The following is a 20,484-nucleotide window of genomic DNA, read 5'->3' as shown; positions in this document are numbered from 1 at the left end:
GCTGTGGCAAAACTAAAACTCCCAGCATGCTCGGACAGCCAAAGGCTGTCCGAGCATGCTGGGAGTTGTAGTTTTGCCACAGCTGGAGGCACCCTACTTGGGAAACACTGCCTTAAAGGGGTATTCCGGTGGAAAACTTTTTTTATTTGAAATCAACTGGTGCCAGAAAGTTAAACAGATTTGTAAATTTACTACTATTAAAAAATCTTAATCCCTCCAGTACTTATTAGCTGCTGAATACTACAGAGGAAATTCTTTTCTTTTTGGAACACAGAGTTCTCTGCTGACATCACGAACACAGTGCTCTCTGCTGACATCTCTGTCCATTTTTAGGAACTGTCCAGAGCAGCATATGTTTTCTATGGGGATTTTCTCCTACTCTGGATAGTTCTTAAAATGGACAGAGATGTCAGCAGAGAGCACTGGGCTCATGATGTCAGCAGAGAGCTCTGTGTTCCAAAAAGAAAATAATTTTCTCTGTAGTATTCAGCAGCTAAGAAGTACTGGAAGGATTAAGATTTTTTTAATAGAAGTAATTTACAAATCTGTTTAACTTTCTAGCACCAGTTGATTTAAAAAAATAAATAAATAAATTAAAAAAATTCCACCGGCGTACCCCTTTAACCCCATCCAAAACCTTTTGGGGTGAACTTGAATGGAGTAAATTGTCCCTATAAGTGTACCTCCCCAAATGTGGCAATCTGAGAGCACATTTCCTTGGTGACTGGTAAGAGAGGTGGTGAAAAGAAGAAAAGTTCCTACATGTATAGTCAGCTTGAGAACTGCTGTTTTATTAGCTCTGGATGATAAAGAGGGTTTTCTCGGACTAATCCTCTTCAACCTCATCGGACACTTTTTTTTCAGCATTTTGCTTTACTGTAGCTCTTCTGTAGGATAGGGCCAAACACAATAGTCTCCTCTCCCCATGCACATAGAAGAGGCTTGGGTACCCACTATTGCCACTTTTGGTAGGTACTAACTGCTATATACCTGGGACACCCCACAAGACCTACCATTTTGGAGATTCTCTGACCCTACCCATTATTATTTGGCTCTTGTTGCCTAAACCCTTATGCTTGACCATCTTCCCTGCTTCTAAAACATCAACATTAAAGGGGTATTCCATGATTTTTTTTATTTGACTATGCTACAGGGGCTGTAAAGTTAGTGTAGTTCATAATATCTTGTCTGTACCTGTGTGTGACGGTTTTCTCACAATTCTTATGTGATTATTGCCCCAATTTATATTTTTAACAGCATACAAAATGACTGTCTCGAGATTTCCCAGGTTGCAATGCGTCGAGACCTGATGTCACTAGTCAGGTGATCAATTTTGCTACAGCTGTAGGCCCCCTGGTTAGAAAACACTGTGTTTCAATGGGTGGGGTGGCTGATATGTGTGGGAGGAAGGAAAGTGACCTCATACTTACAAGCATGGAACTATGGGATGTGTAGTTTAGAGAACAGAATCCAACAGGAAATACCCAGTTCTGGCAGGTAAGTACTAAAATCATCTTATGTTGGAAAACCCCATTAAAGGGGTACACCACTGAAAAACTTTTTCTAAATCAACTGGTGCCAGAAAGTTGAACAGATTTGTAAATGATTTCTATTTAAAAATCTTAATCCTTCCAGTATTTATCAGCTGTTATATACTTCACAGGAAGTTCTTTTCTTTTTGGAATTTCCTTTCTGTCTGACCACAGTGCTCTCTGCTGACACCTCTGTTCATTTTAGGAACTGTCCAGAGTAGAAGCAAATCCCCATAGCAAACCTCTCCTGCTCTGGACAGTTCCTGACATGGACAGAGGTGTCTGCAGAGAGCACTGTGGTCAGACAGAAAGGAAATTCAAAAAGAAAAGAACTTCCTGTGGATCATACAGCAGCTGTTAAGTACTGGAAGGATTAAGATTTTTAATAGAAAACATTTACAAATATTTTTAACTTTCTGGCACCAGTTGATTTAACAAAAATGTTTTCCGGTGGAGTACCCAATTAAGAACTGACTGCTCACATTCTCTCCTTCGCAGGTGCCGTTGTCACCAGATCCCCATTGTTACTCAGTTCCCCCATTTGTTATGACTGATCGGTGTAAATACTGGTCTGTAATCAGATTCATGTGCGTCTGCATTCATAGATTGGTGTCTACCCTACAAGTCTCACCATGTAGCCACATCAGTAGCCGCTCTTTTATTATTGTATTTAGGCCGAGGTCTTATCCTTGGTGTTTATTCTGTGTAGCTGTAAGCAGAGTTGTATCGCTGTCCTTCTTGGCAGTGAATTGGGAGCTTGTGCCAGCGCTGCTGAACCAGGAAATCTGGGAGGCCGGGACAGAAGTTTTAATTTCCTGCACAAGCTCCGGACTCTCGGGCCCTAGAGATTTAATTGTCTAACAGGAATTTGGAACCAATTAAAATTAATGTGGACCCATGGGCTGCAGGAACATGTACCCCGTATAGACCCCGCCAGGGTAATCCCTACTCGCTGCATTCCATTTTAATATCTCAAGTATAATTTATGAGGAAGATTTTCTACCCAAGGTGGCAAATGCCTTGCTGGCCTCTGAATTGGGAAGAATTATTTTTTGTGCATTTATTTCGAGCTTATATGTACCAGACGGTATGTAGACCAAGGGGGGAGGGCTGTTATTTTCCTCTGTAGAATGTTTGTCTTCTGTTGCTTTATAGTAAGACAATAAAATTTACAAGGGGCATAAAAAAATTATACGCCATTAGAAAAGCCCAATATTTTTGTGATGTACGGACTGGAAAAAACACCTTATTGGAGCTCTTCCTATCAGTCCTTAAAGGGGTACTCCTGTGGAAAACTTTTTCTTTTTTTAAATCAACTGGTGCCAGAAAGTTAAACAGATTTGTAAATTACTTCTATTAAAAAAATCTTAATCCTTCCAGTACTTATTAACTGCTGTATACTACAGAGGAAATGCTTTTCTTTTTGGATTTCTCTGATGCTACAACCACAGTGCTCTCTGCTGTCCATTTTAGGAACTGTCCAGAGCAGCATATGTTTGCTATGGGGATTTTCTCCTGCTCTGGACAGTTCCAAAAATGGACAACAGAGAGCACTGTGGTTGTGATAGCAGAGAAATCCAAAAAGAAAAGCATTTATTCTGTAGTATATAGCCCCTAAAAAGTACTGTAAGGGTAAAGATTTTTTTTATAGGAGTAATTTACAAATCTGTTTAACTTTCTGGCACCAGTTGATTTAAAAAATTTTTTTTCCAGGGGAGTAACCCTTTAAAGGAGTACTCCACTGCTCAGCGTTTGGAACAAACCGTTCTGAACACTGGAACCGGTGAGCTTGTGACGTCATAGCCCCGCCCCCTCATGATGTCAAACACCGTCCCCTCAATGCAAGTCTATGGGAGGAGCAATCATGCCCCCTCCCATAGACTTGCATTGAGGGGGCGGGGCTATGATGTCACGAGCTTTCAGCTCCAGCATTCGGAACAGTTTGTTCCAAACGCTGAGAAGTGGAGTACTCCTTTAAAATTAACCACTTCACTATAGAATATTTGTGCATAATTGTTACATTTGCAATTTGCCTGTAACAAAATTGCCAAATTATAGAGAATTATAGGTGGCAGTCACATGTGACTTGTGACCTAAGACAAAAGTAAATTAAATTTAAATTTTGAGGACATTTACTAAACCCTGCTAGTGGTGAATATGCTCAAAAGTCAGAGAGAGGAAAGGAGGCATAGAAGGGGCGGGAAAGAGGTGAGGTTTTGCATGGAGGGGGCAGGCAGGGGACACGCACTCACAAATGCGACTTTAGGGGTAATTTGCGACACGAAAAGTAAAATAAAAATGTCCACCAGCTCAGGACTGGTGGATAATTCTTCACTGGGTGCATTGGCAGCCGCAGAGCTGCGGGATTTACTAAGAGACATCTTTTATTAAATCCAGCAAACGGAAAATGGGTTGTGAGCTTTATTTCTGTGCAGTGTATGAATACTCCACACCGGAGCGACCACATAAACAATTACTAGATGTGATGTTACAATGTGACATAGCCTTAGCCTAAACATTACTCATGTTATTTATCTTGGTTTATTGACATGCATTAGAAAAAATGGAACTTCATTTAGGATTTGAAGAATTTTAATATCCACCATACTTTCCCCCCAACACACATATCCAATGCAGTAAATGTTGCAGGTTGGTATATCAGGTCAAGAATGGCTGGTACTGCCAGCAGGGGCCTTGATTCACCTCGTTCGAGAAATTTAGCCAGGGCTTTAAATAAATTGACTGATTCTGCAATATAGTAGGGCCCATTCCTTTATACAAAGTACCTCTGGGGTCATGCTCACAATACTGTATTCTGAGGCTAGCCAACAGGGACATGGAGCCGGAGGATGCAGCATGACAGCCGCTGTGCACCATTGGGTGAGGAGATGCCGACACATGCTGTAAGGTCCTCGTGGTACAATCATTAGCAGAGATACAAGCCATTGATACTTGGAGCCGCAAAGAATAAACTGCCCCCTCCTCTAAACAGCTAAATGATATCTGCTGACTAGGAAAATAGCTGTTCTGTGTCTATACTCACATCTATCCACATCTATATACACCATATGATGGTTGATGCTACTTGCTTTTTTTTTTTCTTGGGTTTAACTTAAAGGGGTACTCTGGCCCTTCCCATAGACTTGCATTGAGGGGGCGGGGAGTGATGTCATGGTGCTCCGGCTCCATGATCATGAGGCTTCAGACACAGAGCGATCGTCCCTTCATGCAGCTGAGACAGGTGGGTGCTGCCTGAGAGATTGGTGGGGTCCGCCGTGATCAGCCATCTTATCCCCTGTCCTTTGGATAGCAGATAAGATGTCTTAGGGCCAGAGTACCCCTTTAATTTAAGAATCTCATTATGGGTATATATTCAACTAGGGGCTATTTGGGGATTGATACAAATGTAGGGGTTTGGTTTGATCTGGACTGGGAATATTCATGACAAATGCGAAAATGGGAGTTCACAGAACCTGCAGGACCAGAAGCAGCTGTGGTAAGCTATAGGGGTGTAGGGTGAACAGGGGTGTTGCAGAGTAATGATGCAGGGTGTAGCATTAACCCTTGATTGTCGTGACGCCAGGGTGCGGGCTTCCTCTATGTATATGCCACCCATCCCAGGAACGATAGGGATGAATAAATGATTGTCCACAGCAGAAGTTGTAGTAAACTAGAAATAACTTTACTGCAGATTTTATGCAGAAGCAGATAACAAACAGTCTTTACAAGAGGACCGGGATACAGGCTCCTCACAGGTTGGCTGAGACTTTGTAGTGAAATAAGCTTTGATTTTGCTGTACACTGTTCCACTAAATTTAGGGTTATGTTTAGGTTCAGTAGTTTAACTGGTTTAGAAGGCTGCTGAAGTTGAAGGCTTTAGGCCTAACTGGAATTGTACGGAGTTGTACTTGCTTTCAGATCCCGAGGGAAAGAGAGAGATTATTGGATACAGCGTCCTTATATACTGAAGGGGCAGGATCAAAGCTTATTGGTCCCCAAACCTGTCGGTCCTGACCCAAAGCATTATGGTCACATCACATGACCCCATCGGTCCTTGAACCTTGCATAACACAATTCACTAGTGATCACATGACCTAAGGTCCTGTACATGTATTACACTATGACAAAATATTTTAAACATATACATTTTTGAATAGCATTATGAGGCGACTAGGGGTTAACCCACCAGGAGAGCCCCAAAAGTATGGGGGAACTCTGACTGTGGGGACTTACGACAAAGGTACAGGACCAAGTCTAGTACCAGGATACCACACAGCCAAAACTGCATCTTGGTGAGTGACTATGCTCAACTTCAATTCAATACATTTTTTATGTTGACCCCCCCCCCCACACACACACTCCCCACAGGGCCCTTGTCCAGTTGCCTCTCTCCACTAAGCTCCATCCCACCCTTGCCACTTTTTGTTGCCTAAGCTCACTTCACCCTGCTGCCTCGTCTCTCCTTCACCTTTGCATTATTATCCACCAAGGTTTCGGGTATTTTTGATAGTGAGAATGACACAGGATGTAGTGTTAACTGTGACATCAAAAAATACAAGAAACCTTAAGAAGTGGAGCCCAGCGGAATTCATCAGTTTTCACTTGCAGACAGATTCAGCATAGCTGTTGGGCTCCACTATAAACGAAAGCCATAAACCTATTGTGAAGCCTTACTTCTGTATAAATGGGTCATTATTTCTGATGTGTGTGCGGCACCTAAGGCTGTCTTCCCACTTATCTAACTGCCATGTGGCATTTAAAGGGGTACTCCAGCCCCAAGACATTTTATCCCCTATCCAAAGGATAGGGGATAAGATGTCTGATCGCTGTTGGGGACCCCCGCAATCTAGCATGCAGCACCCACCTGTAAGTACTGCAGGAAGCGCTGGAGGCTCTCAGTGTTATGCCTCCTGACAACGGGGACGAAGTATCGTGACATCATAACTCCGCCCTGTGTGACGTCACCCCCCGCCCCCTCAATGCAAGTCTATTGATTATTTGACATGACGGCTGTCACGCCCCCACCCATAGACTTGCAATGAGGGGGCAGGGCATGACATCACACGGGGGCGGAGTCGTGATGTCACGATACTCCGTAGTCAGGATGCATAACACTGAGAGCCTGCAGTGCTTACAGGTGGGTGCTGCATGCTAGATTGCGGGGGTCCCCAGCGGCGGGACCCCCGCGATCAGACATCTTATCCCCTATCCTTTGGATAGGGGATAAGATGTTTTGGGGCCGGAGTACCCCTTTAAGCAAACGGCAAGACTGCACATGTTTTACTCCAAATTGCAATGGTTATGTGGTGCATTGTTTTTAACATGTTTTACATGTGAAAACCACATGGTCAATGTTGTAAAACAACAACGATTCACACTTAAAAGCCTCGCAGGAGGAAATGGTGAAAGAATTGCGCATACACTGTTTCTGTGCCTGCTACCTCCCATCAGCAGCATGGTACACAGGGGTGGGATTCTCTTGTACCATGTTGCTAAACCACACAGAAAATGCAGCCATATGTACAAGATAATCAGGAAATGCCATGAAACAAAACATAGGTCTTGTGAGGATCGGAGATTCTGGGGAAAAGGTTACAGCATAGATGTATGGAGGGGACATGTTGTTGTGTGTCATTGTCTGTCTGTATTTTTAAATGTATTCACAAGGACATAAGTAGTGAAGGGACTGGCAGGGGGTAGAGGTGATAGAGGTATGATTGGAGAGGTGTTAGGCTGGGTTCACATCACATTTTTGCAATACAGTTTCCGTATCAGGTTTTTGAAGAAAAACGGATTCCTCAAAACCGATCTAAACTTTATCAAAACGTGTGAACAAATTTTTACCTGTGTACGGTTGAAAACGAAAAATGATGGCTGGTTGCATCCGTTTTTATGAAAAAAAAAGTATACTTTTTCATCTTTTCACTCCTTTATGAATAAAGTTTTACTTGTTTGATTGAAATTCCAAGAAAAAAAACTGCGCAAAGTCAAAAACCGGATGGAACCGTACACACATACGGTTCTTTACAGTTTCCATTGACTCCCATGTTAAAAAAACTAAAAGCTTATATGTTTAAATACGGTTTTTCACCCGAACCAAAAATCGTGGTAGACTACAGTTTTGGGTAATGGAAAAAAACTGACGAAAGCGTACAGGATACAAAATGGACACAACCTGATGCATCTTTTGGCATACGGTTTTCAATACGGTTTTCAATACGGTTTTCAGATTGGAAACGTATACGGGAACTGTATTGCAAAAACGTGGTGTGAACCCAGGCTTAGAGGGAAGATTACAGAGCAGGTTGTTGCTGTAAGGCCGGATTCATAATACACACACATTTGCAGTGGAAGTATATGTTGGAAAGATTTCCCAAAATACGGTATACTTCTAATAAGTGTCTTGGACATTTGCCGCAGCATTGCCCATAGGTTCTGATATAAAAAAAACTTTGCTACACTATTCCTAACAGAAACTGTAACTTTCCATAAAGCTAAAAAAAAAAAAAAAAACAAGTATACTGAGGTATACCACCCACACAGAGGAGAAAAAGGACACTAATGAGTAGATTAAAGCTCCCACCACATACAGTAAAAAAAAGTGTAAATTCAGATTCATGTACAGTAGGAGAGATATGATGTACAAGCCTTTAGTTATACAGTAACCCCCCGACCTGCGATATAAAAGCATCGTATGTCGATTTGATCATATGTCGGGGCCATCGCATTAACTGCTATCCGACAGCTCAAAATGCTTAAGCTGCTGTCAGATAGCAGTTTAAGCATCCCGGACAGGTTCACTTACCTATCCCAGCTGCTCCGGGTCCACTTCGCGATCCTCCGGCGTCTTCTGTATCTTCTCCGGGGTCCGGGCCTCGCTTTCCGGCGTCGTTATTACGTCACTACACACGCCATGCAGGCGCAGCAGCATAATAACGTCACCAGAAAGCGAGGCCCGGACCCTGCGGAAGAAGCCGGAGGATGCCATCATTTCAGGGGAGGGGAGGAGGAGGTGTGGGCCCTTTGGCTGGCTCACTAAAACCACTACACAGTCGCTTCACTAGCAGACAATTATAGTATACAGGCTGCCATGGACCTGGAGATGTAGCAAGCTGCTCATGAAATTCATACACGCTGGCCTGCACCTTACAGCAACCATTCTCGTGGTGGTGTCTTTGGTGGCTGTATTTGATTTCCACAATGCCAAAAACATTCCTAACATGTACAGTCTGCACAGCTGGGTTGGGCTGACTGTGGTCATACTTTTTGCTTTGCAGCTTGTTGTCAGTATGGTTGTCTATCTCCTTCCGATCACTCCCGTTTCTATACGAGCGGCTCTCATGCCGATCCACACCTACTCAGGCCTTCTTCTCTTTGGAGGTGTGATTGCAGCAGCTCTGATGGGATTCACAGAAAAACTCATATTTTCACTGAAAAATCCACCGTACAGTAGTTTACCACCACATGGAATCTTTGTGAACACTTTGGGGCTTCTGATTGCAGTTTTTGGTTGATTAATTATATGGATAACCACACGGCCAGGCTGGAAGAGACCACCAGAGCACGTTGAGAAAGACCAACACCCATTTGGAAGTACTGCGGATTATGCTAGCACGGCCGAATACAGCAAAGAAAAGTCTGATGTGGAATTAAACAGTGAAGCCCGGAAAAGGAACCTGAAACTAGATGAGGCAGGGCAAAGGTCAACCATGTGACAATGATCCAAAGGAAATATGTAGCATTATTCTTGGAAAAGCTTTAACTGAATTCAGTAGGAATTAACATATTTAAAGGGGTTTTACAGGACTTATATCGATGGCCTGGGCTTAAAATAGACTCCTGGCAGTACATTATTACCGATCAGATGATAAAAGAGCTATGGCGCTCTGGCTAGTGCTGTGGCCTCTTCATTGTTTACTAGGCACAGTGCCATACATTTTGTAGTGGCCGTGCCTGGTACTGCAGCTGTGACATTTCAAGTTAGCAGAACCAAGCTGCAGTGACAGGCACAGCTGCTACAAAATGTTCAGATGTATTAAAGTCCTGATAACTGCTTAAAAAAGGGGAACATCACTCACAATGTAAAAAGTCTGACATACCAAAGAGTGTTGTCAGTGGATCACAGTATGGCATCTGAATCGCTTGTGCCGCTGGAGCATCCATAAAGCCCAGGAATGAATCATAAGCTTTAATCATTGAACATCTCTGACACTATGCCATTTCTATTTTGGGTGGACTCCCCCTTTAAGTGTGGGTAGATTCACCCTTTAATTTTGTAAATAAAATGTATACTTAATATCTTCATATATGGTGAGACATATGTTTATCTTGATGAATAGTGATTAATCCACTACATAGTCATTGAAATCGCGATACATTTACCATTGATACGCATCAGGCAAACTGAGTTCTTACTTATCACAAATGTGGAAATCCAGTCATATATTTAAGGTGTTGTATGAGATCCCATTTGTCCATGGCCTGCCGGTACTGAAGCTAGCTAGATTCCAGTAAAAGTATCTCAGCTGCAATACCAGGCACAGCCTATGGATAAGGGTGGTGCAGTTTCTGTAAAAAAAAAAATATATATATATATATATATATATAATATATTTTAAGCCTTTTACTACCTGGTGAATGGATTGTGAGATGTAAAATGAATCAGGTAGATCAGTTTGCTTATGTTGTAATTTCTTTCAAGTAAACTTTTGTTACCAAGTAATAGCTGCTATATTACCTGAGCTGGAGTAAAAAGTTTAGTTTTCTTTAATAAAGTGACTTTTTTTGTAAGCTTCAAAAAAAAAAAAAAGAAGCCGGAGGATCGCGAAGAAGACACCGGAGCAGCGGGACAGCATCGGGAGCCCCTGGGACAGCATCGGGAGCGGTGAGGACCTGGTCCGGAGCAGCGGGGACAGGTGAGTATAACTTCCTATACTTTACATTGCACGGATCCCTCAACATGCGATGGATTCGACAAACGATGGGTCGTTTGGAATGAATTACCATCGTATGTTGAGGGACCAATGTATTTGTGAACAGGGTTTTTTTGTCAATGCATCTGCCCAAAAAATGGAAGTGTCCATAGATTTCCTGGCACTTTCCTGGCACTGTGGACTCTTTGTTCTAGTGATTGATGGTGGTCACAATGGTTGAAGGAACTATGTATATGGAGAAGAGGCCCATTCTTAACCTGCCCATACCCTTTGTTTCATGTAAATGTACCATCTATAGGTGATGCAGATATCATTTATGACAATTATTTTCCATGGTATATTAGATGCACGTTCTCAGGGGCATAGGATATTTCTATAAGTCTTTTCTTACTGCCCTGTGTGGTCATGACTGCAGGGATTGCGTTTTCAGTGCTATATCTGAATACAGATTTTCCTGTAAGATGGGGACAATGGCTGTTGTGTCTTGGTCAGGACATCCCAGTCATCCCATTTACAGGCCACCCTCCAGACGTGCCCCCCTCCCTGGGCACAGGGGTTTTATTACAATGCCTATTATTGGGGGGTCCTGAGAGTCCCCTTTCAGTGACAGTTTTGCTCGGCTGAACGCGGGTAATTCAAGTTGTATTCTGATGGGGTGTGTGGGAACATACGGAGCACAGTGCTCCTGTGTGTCTGGGCTGCACATAAAGGAGACATTATTCCCTGACGGCTCTCTCTCTATCCACTTCCAAATTAATTGAGATCCTTTTACACAGTTCAATGTGACGGTCATTTCCCTCTGACCTGGGCCAAGACACCGACCATTTCTATAGCTTACACAGTCACACAGCATAGGCCACCTCTGTCAGGCCCACACAGTGAGCGGGTTTTGCTATTTAGAGGCAGGCCTCTTATTTTATGATCCGACTTGTTCCATGAAAATTGGGGTCATGGGGGCAGAAGACTTGGTGGTGGTGGGGAGGGGGGGTGGTTAATGGGCCAATTTTAGGATTCTTCCTCCTTTAACCTAAAATCACAATGCAACGGATCAATGATGAATACTCAAGGCATGAGACTGTTAATAGACAAAAATTATGTGTATGTCATACATGGACTTTTTTACGAAGATGGTTCACTAGAGGAAATCCAGTCAAAATAATCATGTTACATCATGGATTGAATGTTCTATATAGAGCTCAACCCTGTTGGTGCTGTGTAGAAATGGTAGTCAATGGATGGTAAATTTTAAAAAAAAATGGCCGCCGCTTAACTTTCAATTTCTATGTGGAAATTCTTTCAGGAATCCTTGTGGAATAAAAACCCCATTGATGTCAATAGGTGTTCCTGATGAGGATTGTTTAAGTAAGCAATTTCAGTGAGAAAAATATGCCATGTGAACCCAGCCACAGTCCTCTGAAATATTGACCTCTAAATCCCTTTCCTCGGATTACTGAGGAATGTAGTACTGATTCTATATTCTGCCTGAGGGTTTTTACGCCCCAGGTGCATTATTTTGCACTTATCCACATAAAATTTCAGTGGCCAGAGTTCTTACTATTCCTCTAGCTTACCTAAATCCTTCTCCATTAGGCAGATCCCTCCAGGAATATCACAAATCTTCTGTCATCAGCGAAAAGACATACCTTACAATCAAGACCTTCTGTAATATAACTGATAAAGATATTAAACAAAATTGGTCCCAGTAAGACCTTGCTCTGAATATTCTCCATTGACTACAACCCTCTGTTGTCTGTCACTCAGCCACTGCCTAATCCACTCAACAATATGGGAGTCCAAGCTTTTATTTTTTTTATAATTTTTTAGTTTTCTAACTTGATATTGCTCTGTATTTTCTGCTCACTCTCAGTCAGATTCAAAGTCTGGGAGGGGCGTTCACTAGCAGGTGTGACATCATCTGAAGCCATACAGGGGAGAACTTCCTCCCTGACTCTGCTACACACAGCCCAGAGCAGTTCAGTTTGAGATGAGCTATGATTGGCTAAGGATGCACACACCCCCCTCAGCATTTCCTGCTTTTGGACCTCTGCCAGGCCAGCAGGAGTCCAAAGTCTGTGCAAAAGATGGAGGAAAATGTGCTTTGGACAAGTAGGGGAGACACCTAATGGCAGCCTTTTTAAACACAAATAAAACATAGAAAACTTCATTTCTTTTAACCCCTTGGGGACACAGGGCGTATGCATACCCCCTGCATCCCTGATCCTTAAGGACCCAGGGCGTACCTGTACGCTGATGGGAACTCTGGTCCCCACCGCTCGCCGGGTGGGGACTGGACCGGGATGCCTGCTGAAATCATTCAGAAGGCATCCTGTGCCAACGCCTGGGGGATGCCCCCTTCATGAATCAATCAATCAATTCAGACCGGCGATCTGCGGCGATTCCGGGTCATATGGGTCTCCGGTAACCCGGAAAATAAGGGGGATCGGGGCTCTTCAGGACAGCCCCTCTCCCCCAGAAGGGATAGGAGTGAGGTGGCAGGGGTGCCACCCCTCCTATTGGTCGGTCAGAAGCGAATGACCAATAGCAGATCAGGGTTGGGGGGGGGATTAAAGTTCGGTTCCCCGCTCTGCCCACCCACGGTAGTCCGCGCAGAGCGGGGAACTGTCCTGTGACTGGCGGCGGAGGTCCTTCCCCCGCGATGCTGCTGGTATGTTGTTGCCTGGCAACAGCTGGAGGGCCACAGTTTGGAGACCACTATACAGTGGTCTCTAAACTGTAGCCCTCTAGATCTTGCAAAACTACAACTCCCAGCATGCCCACACAGCAGTTTGCTGTCTGGGCATGCTGGGATTTGTAGTTTTGCAACATCTGCGAGGGCCACAGTTTGCAGATCATTGTGCGGTGGTCTCTAAACTGTACCCCTCTAACTCTTGCAAAACTACAACTCCCAGCATGCACAAACAGCAAACGGCTGTCTCGGCATGCTGGGAGTTGCAGTTGCGTGCCTCCAGCTGTTGCATAACTATAAGTCCCAGCATGCCCTTCAGCAATCAGTACATACTGGGAGTTGTATTTTTTGCAACAGCTTGAGACACACTGGTTGGAAAATACTGAGTTAGGTAACAGAACCTAACTCAAGGTTTTCCAACCAGTGTGCCTCCAGCTGTTGCAAAACTGCAACTCCCAGCATGCACGGTCTGTCAATGCATGCTGGGAGTTGTAGTTTTGCAACAGCAGGGTACATTCAAATGGGTGTGGGTTTACAGTGAGTTTCCTGCTTCAAGTTTGAGCTGTGGCAAATTTTCCGCTACAGCTCAAACTCCTAGCGGGAAACTCACCGTAAATCCCTGACATTGCGAATGTACCCTAAAAACACTACACTACACTACACAAAATAAAGGGTAAAACACTACATATACACCCCCTTCCCCCCCAATAAAAGTGAAAAACATCTCGTATGGCAGTGTTTCCAAAACGGAGCCTCCAGCTGTTGCAAAACAACAACTTTCAGCATTGCCGGACAGCCACTGACTGTCCAGGCATGCTGGGAGTTTAGCAACAGCTGGAGGCACCCTGTTTGGGAATTACTGGTGTAGAATATTTTTGGTAGAGGAGGCAATTGTAAGGCCCTATTCACATGGCAGGATTTCTGCTCATCTGCCCCAATTCCGCTTCCGCTTTTGAGGATTTTGTGCGGAATCCAAGCTGAAATTCTGCAGAAGTGTGAATGGGAGTGTGGACTCCCATAGAAGTATATTAAGCTTTCATTTAAGAAGGAATTCCTCAAACGAAATTCTGCTTGAGGAAATTCTACCGTGTGAATAGGGCCTAAAGCTTGCATGCGGGTCCGCCCCTATGCAAATCTCTAATATAGGCCTCAAACGCGCATGGCGCTCTTTCACTTCGGAGCCCTGTTGTATTTCAAGGCAACCGTTTAGGGCCACATATTGGTTATTTCCGTACTCGGAAGCAATTGCATTACAAATTTTGGTGGGCTTTTTTTCCTTTTACCCCGAATGAAAAGGATGTTAAATACATTTATGTATGTTAAATACAATTTTTTACACTAACATGCTGGTGTTGCCCCTTACTTTTCACAAGAGGTAAAATTTGTAACGCAATGGGAAATACCCATCATGTGGACATAAATTGCTCTCCGGGCGCACAACTTAACTCAGAAGTGAGAGCACACCATGTACATTTGAGGCCAAAATTCTTGATTTGCATAGGGATGGCTGATTTTACAGCGGTTCTGACATAAATGCAAAAAAATAAATACCCACGTGTGACCCCCATTTTGGAAACTACACCCTCACGGAACTTAACAAGGGGTATAGTGAGCCTTAACACCCCACAGGTGTTTGACAAATTTTTGTGAAAGTTGGATGGGTAAATTAAAAAAAAAAAAAATGTTCACTAAAATGCTGGTGTTACCCTAAAATAGGAAAAAAAAGCCCCCCAAAATTTGTAACCCCATTTCTTCTAAGTAAGAACATACCCCATATGTGGATGTAAAGTGCGGGCGAACTACAATGCTCAGAAGAGAAGGAGCGCCATTGGGCTTTTGGAGAGAAAATGTATCCGGAATTGAAGGCCACGTGTGTTTACAAAGCCCCCATGGTGCCAGAAAAATGGACCCCCCCCACACATGTGACCCCATTTTGGAAACTACACCCCTCACATAATGTAATAAGGGGTACAGTGAGCATTTACGCCCCACAGGTGTCTGACAGATTTTTGGAACAGTGGTCCATGAAAATGAAAAATTTAATTTTTCATTTGCACAGCCCACTGTTCCAAAGATCTGTCAAACGCCAGTTGGATGTAAATGCTCACTGCACCATTTATTAAATTCTGTGAGGGGTGTAGTTTCCAAAATGGGGTCACATGTAAAGGGGGTCAACTGTTCTGGCACCATGGGGGCTTTGTAAACACACATGGCCTTTAATTCCGGACACATTTTCTCCCAAAATTCAAAATCCCATTGTCGCTCCATCCCTTCTGAGCCCTCTAGTGCACTCACAGAGCACTTAACATCCACATATGAGGTATTTCCTTACTCGAGAGAAATTAGGTTACATTTTTTGGGGGGGGGGGGGGGGGAAATGGGGGGTGTATTTCTCTCCTTTTACCCACTGTAAAAATTCATAAAATGGCTCTACAAGAACATGCTAGTGTAAAAAATAAAGATTTTGAATTTTCTCCTTCACTTTGCTGCTATTCCTGTGAAACACCTAAAGAGTTAAACTTTCTGTATGTCATTTTGAATACTTTGAGGGGTGCAGTTTGCAGTTTCTATAATGGGGTCATTTATAGGGTATTTATCACAGAAAGGGCCCTTAAATCTGCTTCAAACTTAACTGGTCTCTGAATAATTAGATTTTGAATTTTTCGTGAAAATGTTGAAAATTGATGCTATACTTTGTAATGTCTCTGATGTTTTCAAAAAGTAAAAACATGTCAACTTTATGATGCCAACATAAAGTAGACATATTGTATATGTGAATCAATATATAATTTATTTGGAAATGTCCATTTTCTTTACAAGCAGAGAGTTTAGGAAAATGCAAAACTTTAAAAATTTGCATGAAATTTGGGGATTTTTCACCAAGAAATGATGCAAGTAACGACAAAAATTTACCACTATGTTAAAGTAGAATATGTCACGGAAAAACTATCTCGGAATCAGAATAAAAAGGTAAAAGCATCCCAGAGTTATTAATGCATAAAGTGACAGTGGTCAGAATTGTAAAAAAGGGCTGAGTCCTTAAGGTAAAAATGGGCTGAGTCCCTAAGGGGTTAAACAAAGTACATTAGAAAGAATTTTTATTTGTGGTCGGGGCTCCATAGATGACCGGCAAGACTTACCTACACCAGTAGATAACACTTCTTCAGTGGTTCCTGTAAGGAAACTAATAAGACAAAAGCATAACACTGTATAGTAAAGCTGTTGAACTGTGCCCAAAAACCGCGACCGAGGGTTAGCCTTTAGAGGGCAAAAACACAAAACCGTGCAAGAATAAAATAATTTATTGGAATTACAATACCAAGTATCTGAAGACATCAGCTATTTTGTTGTGGAGATTTGGGACATAATTAGCATGGCAGCCTGACTTCCACCTGCCTAATTTCTGTATAATGTGCGGAGGAACCTTGTGTCGTGATGCTGCAGATGCTGCCCCAAGGCAAAAAGAGTAAGTGAGAATTCCCGATGATTACCTCTCAAAGTGGTGATCAATGACCTTATGTGGGAAACGAACTGTGACGTGGTCAGAGCAACTTCCCATCGTGTTTACGTCACAAACTTTCTATGTACCTGCATGGAGGGTTAAACCTAACAACAACGGCTGAACTGTGCCCATCGCCGCGACAGAGGGCAGGCCTTTAGAGGGCAAAACACCTGACCTGGTAGGTTAAGTAGTAGAATACATAAACCTCATAAACACCACCCCCCTAACTTTAAGTACCCTGAAAACCTAATACAGACCCTGTGAAAGTAGTATCAGCCAACTAATTGTGAACGAAGGCTCTACCTCGTGATGGATAGCTATAACCACTATACCTACTCTGAAGAATAAGTCAGCACTGACTCTAGACCATGCTAGCATACAAGCTAAATATACTGGCGTGTGTCATTAAACAAATAGAAACTGATAGCTGCCTGTCAGGCCTAACTACACTATCCAATCCTTATTTCGGAGGTCAGAAACACAAACTGTTAGCCAATTGACATACAAGTAACCTGACCCCATGACAGACCTTGACCATGATGTGGATATTTACCTGTAACCAGAACTAAGCTCGAGAAACTTACCTGAAGACTTCCCGAACTGTACCGACAGCCATACCATGAACTACCATCCAACTGTACTCCGAAGCATTTGCCTGTTGTGGGTAATCAAACCTTGCATCGCCATCGTACCTGTAGACAGGCCAGGACTATGCGTAGACAATGTGCCTATCCAGCTGAGAGGTCTTACGTGCCATCGACAACACTCTATATAACCCCAACCTGGACACTGACCCAACCTTAAACTACCAAACTTCTGCCTCAAAACTGACCCCCGGGGTAACGTCATGCCACGATTGACAGATAACTTCATATCCATCGTGCCTGTAACCATGACAGTGCCTTAAGTAACCCTCGGACCTGTAGTTCTATTCGAGAACCACCATGCCTGAACCTTTACCAGGTCTTTTCGTACCGTAACCGTCATGCGTGTAGGTGTGTTCTTTGCGTAACCCTCGTGCCTGTACACATGACAGGTCTGGCATAACCATTGTTTAATTTTTTTTATTTATTTATTTTTTACTGTGTGTCATGAAACTATATCTCAAAAAGTATGTTAGTGACTATAATTACGCAGTGTATCACACTTCAGGTGTGGCAGGTATGAAGGGACTACAACCCTTATGTGCCATGCCATTGTTGCTCTGAGAGCGTGTCATTAACAACAACTCCGCAGTGCATCCTCCTCCAGCCATGTTAGGTATAAAGAGTATACAGCCACCTGTATGTCGTGATGTTGTTGCCCTGAAGACATGTCATCTTGTAGCGGGTGTGGGAGGTAATGCAGACCTGACGAAGGAGGGAGCCCCTCCGAAACGCGTTGTCCATCCGACACTGATTCTTTTTACGACTATACATTAAAAAGTTATCACCATCCTCTGCACCATCTCCGATTGCTAATTTCATCCTGCCGATGTAGCGCCGAAATTGTTACCCACGGGAAGGTTAGGAGACTCTTGCCGGGATTCCTACCTCCCACACCCACTACAGGATCGCACCCACCGTCTCTGACGGGACCGACGGCCAGCTGCTCCCGGCGCACCTACAGAAAAGATACCTGCTTAAGGCTTTCAATCAGCGTTGCGCCAGACATTAGCGCAACCTATAAAAGGTGAACAGGCTCTTATCTACCTACCATCTGTTATCCACGGATAACCAGCACTATTAGCACCGCATCTGTCTTCTTTTTTTTTTTATTCCCCTATATATTACTGAAGACGTGTCAGTGACAACAACAACTGCGCAGTGTATTCCTCTGCACACGAGGCATGTGTATACCCTCTATGTCTACCGTTTATGAGTCGTGAGGTTGTCGCTCTGAAAACGTATCGGTACTAACAATTATGCATTGTATCCCCTGCAGATATGGCAGGTATGATGGGAATACCACCGCCTATGTGTTGTGATGTTATCGTACTTAAGACCATAACAACAACTGCTCAGCGAATTCCCCTGCAGCCATGTCACGTATGATCGGTATACAACCGCCTATGTACGGTGATGTTATCGCTCTGAAAACATGTCAGTAACAACAACTATGCAATGTATCCCCCTGCAGACATGGCAGGTATGATGATTATACCACCGCCTATGTGTCGAGATGTTATTGTACTGAAGACGTGACCATAACAACTGCTCAGCGAATTCCCCTGCAGCCATTTCGCGTATGATCAGTATACAACCGCCTAAGTATGGTGATGCTGTTGCTCTGAAAACGTGCCAGTATCAACTATGCAATAAGTCCCCCTGCAGACGTGGCTGGTAAAATGGGTACACCATCGCCTATGTGTCGTGATGTTGTTGCTCTGAAGACGTGTCAGTAACAACAACTGCGCAGTGCATCCCCCTGCAGAGGTGTCATGTATGAAGGATAAACCACCACCTATGTGACATGATGTTGCCCTGAAGATGTGTCAGTATCAACGACTATGCAATGTATCCCCCTGCATATGTGGCAGGTACAAAGGATACACCACTTATGCGTCAAAATGTTGTTGCTCTGAAGACATGTCAGTAACAACAACAGCGCGGTGCATCCCCCTGCAGACGTGGCAGGTATGAAGGGTATACAACCGCTTATGTGACGTGATATTGTTGCTCTGAAAAACGTGTCAGTGACAACAACTATGCAATGTATCCCCCTGCAGACGTGGCAGCTATACAGGGTATACAACCGCCTATGTGTCGTGATGTTGTCACTCTGAAAACATGTCAGTAGCATACTAATGTATCCCTCTGCAGTCGTGGCAGGATTAAGGGGTACACACCACTGATGCTTCGTGATGCTGTTGCTCTGAATATGTGTCAGAAATGAACAACCACGTCGACCGACCCCCTGCAGAAGTGGCAGGTATGACGGGAAACAACCGTAATACTATGAGCGTATAAACTGTATAATGCCATGTGCAATATATTAATATATGCAATAATGAATCCAATGCACAGGTGCATGTGCAGCATAAAACACCACAAGTATACATACCGCATGAATGCTATGAGTGTATGAAGAACGGGAGTGTATGAACAGTGTGAATACCCTGATCGCAAGACCGTATGATCGCCATGAATGTGAACAGCACAAATGCCATGAGTACCCGACCAGTACCTGCTGAGAATGTATGAACAGTATAGATGCTACGAGCGTGTGAACAATAATATGAGGAAGCATAGCATAAAGAGCATAAGGGCATTATAAATGCCACGAGCATGTGGACAGTGAAATGCCATGAATGTATAAAACAGTATAAATTACTACGAAGCTATGAAACCCATATCAAGAGCATAAGAATCGTGTAAACACCAAAATTGTATGAACAATATAACTTCCATAAGCGCATGAACAGTATCAATGGCCCGATCATGTAGTGTATGTCTATGTACTGTGCCTGTGTGTGCTACTACTGTGGATGACTATATGTAAAGTGCATGTGTGTATCTATACCAGTGTTTCCCAACCAGGGTGCCTCCAGTTGTTGCAAAACTACAACTCCCAGCATGCCCAGACAGCCAAAGGCTGTCTGGGCATGCTGGGAGTTGTAGTTTTGCAACCTCTGTAGGCATCCTGGTTGGGAAACACTGATCTATTCTATCTGTGTGTGTTTGATGCATGTATAGTATGTAATGTGTACAGTGTGTGTGTGTATAAAGAATGTATGGTATGTAATGTGTACAGTATGTAATGTGTACAGTATGTGTGTGTATGATGCATGTACAGTATGTAATGTGTATAGTATGTGTGTATGATGCATGCACAGTATGTTGTGTGTATGAA

General features: G+C 43.4%; 1 pseudogene; it reads left to right on the top strand.

Annotated features, from left to right (window-relative positions):
* Positions 1-4,725: 4,725 nt before the first annotated feature.
* LOC130367373 (plasma membrane ascorbate-dependent reductase CYBRD1-like) lies at positions 4,726-9,857 on the top strand (annotated as a pseudogene).
* Positions 9,858-20,484: the final 10,627 nt, after the last annotated feature.

The sequence above is a fragment of the Hyla sarda genome, chromosome 4, assembly GCF_029499605.1.
Source record: "Hyla sarda isolate aHylSar1 chromosome 4, aHylSar1.hap1, whole genome shotgun sequence".
NCBI lineage: Eukaryota > Metazoa > Chordata > Amphibia > Anura > Hylidae > Hyla > Hyla sarda.
The sequence above is the reverse complement of the archived record's forward strand: the minus strand, read 5'-3'. Positions and strand labels throughout refer to the sequence as shown.